The sequence below is a fragment of the Lycium ferocissimum genome, chromosome 11 (assembly GCF_029784015.1).
Source record: "Lycium ferocissimum isolate CSIRO_LF1 chromosome 11, AGI_CSIRO_Lferr_CH_V1, whole genome shotgun sequence".
Taxonomy (NCBI): Eukaryota; Viridiplantae; Streptophyta; class Magnoliopsida; order Solanales; family Solanaceae; genus Lycium; species Lycium ferocissimum.
Window position 1 is genome coordinate 46900871 of NC_081352.1, and position 9903 is coordinate 46910773.

The 9903-nt window shown below is 32.1% G+C and overlaps 1 pseudogene; it reads right to left on the reverse strand.

Annotated features, from left to right (window-relative positions):
• Positions 1–5375: 5375 nt before the first annotated feature.
• Positions 5376–7625, reverse strand: LOC132038638 (1-aminocyclopropane-1-carboxylate oxidase 3-like; annotated as a pseudogene).
• Positions 7626–9903: the final 2278 nt, after the last annotated feature.

A 9903-nucleotide genomic window follows, 5' to 3' on the forward strand; every position in this document is an offset into this window, starting at 1 on the left:
GTCGAAAAGATTCTTCTAAAATTTAAAAGCTTGTATATTTTTGTTGAAGTAAAACTTATTGGATTAAATAGATAAAATACAATTATTTACATTAAAGTAAATAGAGTTTTTGCTGGCTTTCGAAAAAAAAAAATTCCTAGGTCTTATGTATTTTTAAAAGTTTTTTTTAAAAAAAAAAAAAAATTGTTTTTCCTGGGAAAGACATTTTTGTCCACACCAGAAAGCGCCAACTTTAAAATGGCTTCATGCTAAGGTCGGCAGGGGCGGATGCAGTAAGACGCCAAGGTGTTCACCCGAACACCCTGGATAAAAAATTACAGTGTATATTTAGGGTAAATTTTCTGTGTTCATGTACATATATTAACTTTTGAACACCCTGAACATTTATTACAGTGTATATTTAGGTCGGTTATTTTTCCGAACACCCCGAGTGAAAATCCCGATCCGCCATGAAAGGTCGGGTTATGAAAATAAGAAAGAAAAAAAGTGTTGCACGTAAACTTTACTTGTCTTGCTCAACATCATTCGTATTATCGTCTATTGTCATCTTCAATTGAACCCACTTGTACAAATTTCTGGGTCCACCACTGACCGTTGTGACTTTTAAAGTAATTCCTTATGAGTGGATTTTTATTTTCAACGAGATTAATGGAAACAAACAACTTCTCTTAATAATTTGGACATGTCTGGAACATTATTCCTGATGAAGCACTAAGTTAACTATGGAATGAAATCTTTGATTTACCCAAAAAAAAAAAAAAAAAGACCTTAATTAACTTACAACGCTGCCCAACTTCTCCTTATTTTTTACTATCTATTCACCAAGAATTGCAAGTTAACTCGGCGTAAATGTGAATTAGTAAATTTTGAATATGTTAAAAAAAAAAATTACCTGAAATTGATTGACTTCCACCTTCTAGAAGCAAACATGTTTTCGCACCTGTTAATCTGAAATAGCTAAAGAGAGGAAACGTTTCTTTTCTAATAGCACTATGAGAAACAGAGCCTAGTGGAAATAGGAATGGCTATAACTCAGTCTCATAGGATTGTAATTTTATCTTTGAAATCCAATGTCCTTCCCTTAGGTTATAACGATCAAGCTTTCTTTCTTAAAATGTATTTGCCTGTCATTTTCAGTTTCCTAATCCTAGTACTCCACATTTTATGGAGAGTCCATGTCTTTCTTTTGTTAAATCGCAAATTTCTGTAACTATACTTTTGATCACTATTAGTGCAATTCATATACTTTTGATCACTATTAGTCCAATTTTTTTTTTTTTTTTTTTTTTTTTTGGCTTATAAGCTGTTTTCAGCTTATAAGCTGCTTTTTTTAAGCTAAGCCAAACAGGCCCTAAGAAAGAGGAAGGGAAAAAAGGAAAGCTAAAATGAAGATAAAAAATTAAGAAAAACATAAATAAGTTTAGCTTTATCCAATTATAAGATGACGTGTATAGTTTGGATCATGTTTAATTTGGTGTTTTTCCCTTCTAACGTGCATCCCAAAAATGAATAATATTTTTTTGCCACGTCAACTATTAAGGGGATATTAGTTTCACTTCAACCTGAATAAGAGTATTTAAACGTCCGTAAAGTTAAATTGCTACAGTGAGTTTTGGAGACAAGTTTAAGGGGTTTTTTTTTTTTTTTTTTTTTTTTTAATATTTTCTCAAAAGGTTATGAAAGGTTCACTAAATTGACATGTATATGACTTTTTTCCCCATTACAACCCAAATAGCAAGAATTGTTGCATGGTGAAAAATGGAGAAAGAATTGTTGCATATCACGACGACTTTAAAGTTTTCCAATAGCTTGCCATTTAAAAACATAAATAGGCCCTAAAAGTCTTGAGAATTAAACAGATGAATCTCAATAAGTGATAGAGAACACAAAAGGAGATTTAACATGAAAACGACTAAAATTTCTAAGATTCATTTCTTATCCAGCTAATACTAATGATTTTGTAGAAATTAAAGTTTGTTTTTAGTAGTGCCAGATTCATGCTATACGGCCTCTTAAAAAACTTATTTATTTTGCATGTGCGTTCGAGATTCTACTCAATTCAATGAATTTAGTTGTGTGAAACAAATTATTTCAGGCGACAAGCATTTGTAGATCTATCAGTCATGAAGTACGCCTATATAAGGGGAAAATAAGCTAAACTAATGGTTATAATTCATCTCAATAGAGTATCACAGAAAACAAAAAGGAACTTTGATACGAAAACAATCAAAATTTTCTAAAATTCCTAACTTTTTCTTTCTTTATTTAGGGTAAGGTCTGGATAAAATTAAAGTATTTGATTCATGAGACAATCATCTCTATTTTACTTCTAAGAGTAAGGACATACATGAAAATGACGTTTCATTCATGAGCCAAAACTTCGACTTCATGATCTTGATGCCCCCATGTGTGTTTGTGCAGTGTCTTTTGAGTGTCGTGTCTAAATTTTACATTAATCCATGTCCATTGAATATTAATTAAACTTTCCTGTTCTGTTAAAGGTATGTAAGTATTAAGTAGTCCTTTTTTTTGCGTTCCTAGTTAAGAGTGGCGTGGAGGGTTTTAAATTGTTATTTCAAAATCGTATGTACGTAATAGAATTTGATTTTCAAATATCAAGATCAGAATGAACTTCTGTCTTAAGATTAAGTTCATCCAATGAAGGCTCTTCAATGCACGTACACTTTCTCGTGAGTACCTATAAGAGTGTTAAAACAACTAGAAGAAAAGGTAGGAAATTTAGAGATTGAATAAGAAATAACCTCACTCAGACTCTCTTGTTTTTCTTGCTCTACCTCACGGTCATCCTCTCCTTTTTATTCTCATGGTCCTCTTCTTCTTTTTTTTCATCTCAAGTTCACTTTTGTACCCTAACATTCCATTCTCTTCACACATCACATCCTCTCCTTTTTTCTCTATTGGGATGTCAACATGCGCTCCCTTACTTCTCTCATTCCTTTCTCTCTCAAATTTTTTCATTATTTCCCGCACACGTTTCTAATCTTCATAAATTTGGGATGGCGTTAAAGGTGCAAGTATATATTTTCTTCTATTTAGCTCAAGAGAAACTTTATTCTTTATCCTATCATTAATTGCATTCCTATTAATGTATCATGGCCGCCCAAGCATGATATGACAATATTGCATTGAAATTACATCACAAAGAACATTATCAGAATACCTCCCAATGGTGAAAGAAATCATGCATTGCTTAGTCACCCTAAGCGCACCAAAATTATTCAACAATTGCCGCTTATAAGGAGTAGTATGATTGATGCATGTAAGTTCCAACTTCTCCATCACGCGCGAAATCACCACATTAGATCCCCTTCACTATCAATAATCATAAAGCTAATTTTTACTCTTTATCCCCACACCTTGTATGAAATGTATTTTTCCTCTTTAAATCAGCTACAGTAACATTCATATCCGCCTACAGTAACTACAAGTCAACGTCGGCCATGTTCATCATATTAGGTGGATTGAAGGAGACCTCTATTGCATCAAGTCGGACAGTAATCATTCTGAGCGCATCGACTAAGTTTTTGTTTTGAGTTCCAGTTAAAGACATCTTGAAAAAGAAAAACCAAGAAGAAAATCTCGTAATTTGACTTTTTCCCTCTATTAACCTCATCCTGTCTTGCCTTTTCCACTCAAATTACTACCGTTGGTTGATTCCTTTAAAATTTATATATAAACACTACTAGTCAACCTTTCATAAGTAAGATGTAGAAACAAACAGAATTTACCAATTTCTAGACGATTGGTTTGATGAGACAAGAAAAAACACGAGGAAATGAGATCTCTTACCCTCCTACAATTTGAATAGAAGAAAATGACCTTTTCAGATCTCTTATGTATTTTTTTTCCAGATTTCTTATGTGTAAAATGGAGATCTCTTGGAAGAAGGTCATGGAACTAAAAAGAATTTGTAATCCCGGAGTTTCTTAAAGCAGCTTAATTCGCAAGCACTTAAGGATTTTTTTTTTTTTTTACTTGTTATGTAGCTTACATTTTAAGCTACTACAAAAAAATAATTTTTCTTTAGCTTTTTTTTTTTTTTTTCTTGGGCTACAAAACTCCAAAGATTATCAAGAACAGAACCTTGATAGAACCGCTTTGATACCAATTAATAAGAATTGAGTTATTTGAATAAAAACAAGAAAATAATGCGGAAGTGAAATACAAAGATTAAAGACGGAATTTAAAGATAAGCGAAATTCGAGAATAAAATCCCCAAATTTCAGCGTTAAGGTCTAAGAATCCTAATTTATCTTAGTATTCAAGATTAGCTGATTAAAGCTAATTATGATACTAATTGAGTTAATTCAAGACTAAGATCAAAATATGATCTAGACCCTTTTTTCGAAAAAACTGGAGATAATAATCAGTATAACCTTTTTTAATTTATGAATAAGAAACAAAAATATCAAGCTGAAGAATTAATCTTACCTCTTAGAAGAATCGTTCTTATAAGGTTGCAAGATAAATCCCAAGTAGTCAACACGCAAAGGTTTTTAAAGAAAAGAAACTCTCAAATGCTAATGTTGTGTTACGAAAATAACAAAATCAACCCTTATATATAAGGGAAACTTATCCCAAATAGCATGAATTAGAATCATACTTTTATGAAAATAATAATAAATCTAAAACCTAACTAAGAAACTTTTTAAACTAGGAAAGCATGTAAAAGTTAATGTCAAAAACTACCTAACTAGAATAAGGGAAATAAAGAGCAAAATTTGCATCCAAAAATACGCATTAATTTCTGTCCTATGTGGACTATGGACGTGTAAAAATAGTGGGAGAAATGGTTTTGAGGATGAAAAGGTCAATTCCTTCTATTCAAATTGTAAGAGGACAATATATTTGGGCTCCGTTCAGCTTTCTTTTGGGCTTTATGTTGCTCAATTTTCCTCCTCTTGGATTTAGACTTTAACCATGAAACATGTGTAGTACTAAGTCCCTGTCTCACCAATGTGGGACTCCAACATTTTCAATTTAAAATAAGTCGAAAAAAAGCTGCTACATGATACATTTTGAGCCTGAAACTGGCGACATAAACTTTCAACTTACAGAATTCTACCAACAATAACATCATCAGAGGGAATTTTCTCAATTTTTCTTTTCATCTTATCTGGTAATTATAATAAATATATTACAATTCTTTCGGCTAACTTAAGAAATCCATTTTTATTTCTCCTTGCCCTTTTAATGGTCTGATCATTGGACACAAAATAATGCTCTATATATGTCAGCAATCAATTTCTTCATAGTCAAATTCTCAAATTTGGTCAACAAAATTCAATCATCAATATCACTATGTCCAAAGAGTGAATAAAGTGAAGTTAGATAAACTGAGACTCCATAAGAAGGAATGGAACACAGCAAATTATTTATATAACTTCGCCCTAAAAGGCAGCTTTTATTCTCTAATTTATTTTGATATACAACCTTTACTCCTATATATGGAGCAAATCACAATCATTTTGAATAGCTTGATTCTACCATACAAAAGAAGAGGAAATAATGTGTATATATGACTAGGTTTAATTAGTAAAACTTCTAAAACGAATCATTTTCTTTTCAAACTCCATCTTTCCAATTAAATTGGAATCTAAGCAGTTGCAATCGGATCACTTTTCACATCTGCTTCCATGGCCTTCATGGTTTCAAATCTTGGCTCTTTGGCCTGAAACTTGAGTCCAGCATATAACTTCATGTAATCATCGAACACAAATTTTGGGTAAACTTGTTTGCTTTCCTCTTCCTCTTTCTCCTCCGAGTTGGTGCTGGATAGATAACTGCATCATTTCCTGGATTATAAAACGAAGCTAGTGACATTCGAGTCCCGTCTGTTTGAGCAATCACTCTGTGCATCACACTCTTGTATTTTCCATTGGTGATCACCTGTTTTTTCATTTGATGATAAATGGTTAAATACCATTCTAGTATATAATTCGAAATTTTGTCAAAAAAGAACAGACATATGTACGTGTTTGGTATGACAGAAGTCAAATTCCACATTTTGACACAAAATCTTGTCCTCTTATATTGCCAAAATAATCTTTTTTATAAAAAACAACTTTTGTTGTATCAAATGTAATTTTTCTTTTTTTTACCTCAAGTTGGTCGCCGAGGTTAACAACAATAGAGTGGCGCATGGGAGGAACATCGATCCATTGCCCGTCTTTGAGGAGTTGAAGGCCACTCACTTTGTCATCTTGGAATAGAAGTATTATGCCACCAGCGTCTGTGTGAGCGCGGAGTCCCTTTATCAAATCGGGCTTGGGGCATGATGGGTAATTGCTCACCTTAGTCCCAACATTGGGACGTTCTAATCCATAAAATGCCTTTTTCAAGTAACCCTTTTCAAGCCCAAGATTTTCACAGAGCAAGTCCAGTAACTCCTCAGCCAACTTCTCAAGTCTTTTAGCAAAATCTCTCATGACCTCTCTGCATCATTTTGGGGCGACATTGATAAGAAACTTTATTAAGTACTATATATCTTTATGCCTGTATATCTTACATGTGGGACACCCCAAAAAATAAAAGAATAACGGAGGTGTAATGTGTTTTGCATGTTAAGTTAGGTACAGTATTCTCCTTCAACTTTTCAAGAACCTCACGTTTCGCAAGCTTGAGATCTCGGAGAGTTAAAGCTGGAAAAGTTACTGATGGTGTAACATTTCATGCATTGACATTGTAAAATGTCTATGTTAAGTTTAAGCTTTATGTACTGATGGCGTAAAGGTTTTTGCACAATTATCGCTCATAGAATAAGGATTTAAATTATATATACTGAAAATATACCTGTATTTGTCATCAAGATCGGGTACTTGAGAGATGTTAGAAGAAGGAAGATGGCGCAAGAAGAAAGTGCTTTCCCAATCCAAATCAGTAACCTCAGCTTGCACAGCTTCAAGACCCTTGCTGGCGACCAATTTTTTAAACCTCTGTTCCATGCACTTCTTGTAATGTCCCTTTGTCAATTTCTCCACTGTGTCCATCACTTCATGTGGAATCCCATGGTTCACCAACTGCAATAATGACATAAACAAACAAAATATACATCAATTTGCAAAATTTCTTACAAGCTTAAATATTACTACTACTATTCCCCAGTTTTATTTTATGTGTCTCTGTTTGACTGAACATTGATTTTAAAAAATTAAGGAAAACTTTTGAGTCTTGTGATCTAAAATTTAAGATATGCTTAATATACCGCCCTTCAGATCTTGCCGTGGTATTAAACATACCATGCAATAATGCATGATGTTGGAATTACAGGTTCCAAATTTAGAAAGTGACGTTCATTTTTATACAGATTAAAATGGTAAAGTATGAGCATAAATTAAAACAAAGGGAGTAATATATGTTTATGCAAACTGTAATTACCTCAAAGACCCAGTTCTCACAGGCATATTTAATCATTTCCATGGTGTTGGATCTCTCATCTCCATTGAGCTTTTCCAAGTTGATAATTGGGGAGTTCTCCATCTTTCTTGGTAAAGAATGTGTTTCTAAATGTGTTAATAATAAATAGAATATGTCTGAATACTAAAGATTGTAGAGATGAATGAATTCTAGATTAATATTTGATGCAAAAGAATGAGGCTTGTGAGGGTATTTATAGGAGAAGAAATCCAGAAAGTAGGTATTATAACAACAATGAGGAGACTCAAAATAATAGTTTGACCCCACAATGCACAATCTTAATTCCAAGTCTCCATGAAAGGTCCAAGTCCAAGTCTACCTTATGAGTCATAGTTCCTTGTTGAACCATCTTACCTACAAAGGGGATTTTGGTCTTAAGACAATTGGAGGAGGACCCATCTTGACCAGAATACAAGGCTCCAATTGGTGGTGGATCATGGCTGCGCTAGTGGAAACTATTGTGCTTTTGTTTCATGTGTTATTTTAAATTCCTTTTGGGACAATTTGACTAGGATGCTACTACTATATGTTTGGGAAGTTGCCTTGAATTTCACAATAATCTTAAGGCTGCGCAATTAACTGCTTATATTTTCTTCAGAAACTTCCGGGTGAGAGCCAAGGCTAGGGGTGTTAAATGAGTGGAGATGAATTGAATTTGGATGGATCAAAATGGATTGTATTGATAAAGTAAAATTTTTACGCACATTCATTTTTAACTTTCAACAATATTAACAGCTACGTATTACATGTTCTACATTTACAATTTGGAGGACCTATATTTAGCTAGTAGACGCGTCGACTTAAATATAGGATAAATATAACGGAAATACGCTCTTGAAGAAAGGCGAAGTGCTATATTTATAAACAAAATCTATTCCAATTTAAATTAAAATCGAGTTTTTAATGTTCCCTGATTCACGCAAATATCCTCCCATTCCATATACGATCTCATATCTCATTCAATTTAACAAATTCAAAAAAAATTGAATTCAAAAGTACATTCATATTTTTAACCAAAAACAAAAAAAGGTTCAAAAACTAGTTCATCAAAAAACTTTACCGGTGAACGAGCTCGTTTTAAGCAGCGAATATATATTTGAATTCATCATTTGAAATATCAAATTCAAGTTGAGTTCATAATTGAGGTAACAACGTTTTATTTGCAACTTTTTTTTTTTTTTTTGATTTTTGTGAAATTTTGAAAAATATAGTCAAAATATATGAAAAATATATACGAAATATAGTCAACGAAACCGAGAATAAGTAATATTGAACATAATAATCAAAATAAAATTAAAATATAGCCAAAATATAGTCATAATTGAGGTAACAACGTTTTCTTTTTAACTTTTTTATTTTTTTTTATTTTTAGAAATTTTTTCTAAATATAGTCAAAATATATGAAAAATATATCTGAAATATAGTCAACAGAAACTAGAATAAGTAATATTGAACATAATAATCAAAATACAATTAAAATATAGCAAAAATATATATATGAAAAACAACTATTAAAATATCAATCCACATTACGAATTGAAAATTCGGGAAGTAATGAAAAAAACAAAAACAAAAATATAGGTTAAATACACGGTAAAACGTAAAAATCAGTATAGAATCTTACCTTTTTTGGGAATTAGATTTGAATTATGAGTGAAATTAATGAGTAGTTAATTAGAGATAAACAAGGAAGTTGAACTATTATAAAGCGATTTGAAATTGGAGGAAATTAAGGGATATTGGGCATAATGGCGTGTATTTAGGGGGATAGGAGAGAGGGACGTTTTTTTTTGCTTAAATTTAGGGGTGTGGGAAGTTATCAGATAAGTGATATAAAAGTGATAGCTATAGAAAGTAAATATGTTATATTTTAGCTACTAAATATAATTATTGTATAGTTTAGTTATATTCCATAAATAGGTAATAATGTAAGCTATGCCAAGTAAATTTTACATTGATAAATTGATGGGTCAATGATCAGCCTAAAAGTTATTTGGGCTAAATTGAGGAAAGAAACAAGGGAAAAGGACACTGTGTGTCCAATGGCCCAAAGTAATGTCACATTTGGCCAATATTTGCCCCTAATACACTTAGGAGTCCGCTTGGCCCAAAATAATACCAAAAAATGGTAGTAGGCCCAAAATAATAATAATAATGATAGGCCCCGGCGGCCAAAACGCTTTAAAAAAAAAAGTCATATTTTTGTGGCGACTAAAAATCGTGACAAAAAAGTCGCCACTAAAGGCCTGCTATAGAAAACTCAGGCTTTTTAGTGGCAATTAAAAAAGTCGCCATTAAAGATTAAATATCCCAAAACTTGTATAATATGTGTATATTTAGTAAGAAATATCCCAAAATATGTATAATATGTGTATATTTAGTAGTATATTGATACAATTTATATACATAAGCTGGAATTATATATACAGTTTATATACAAGAATGATACAGTTTATATACATATCT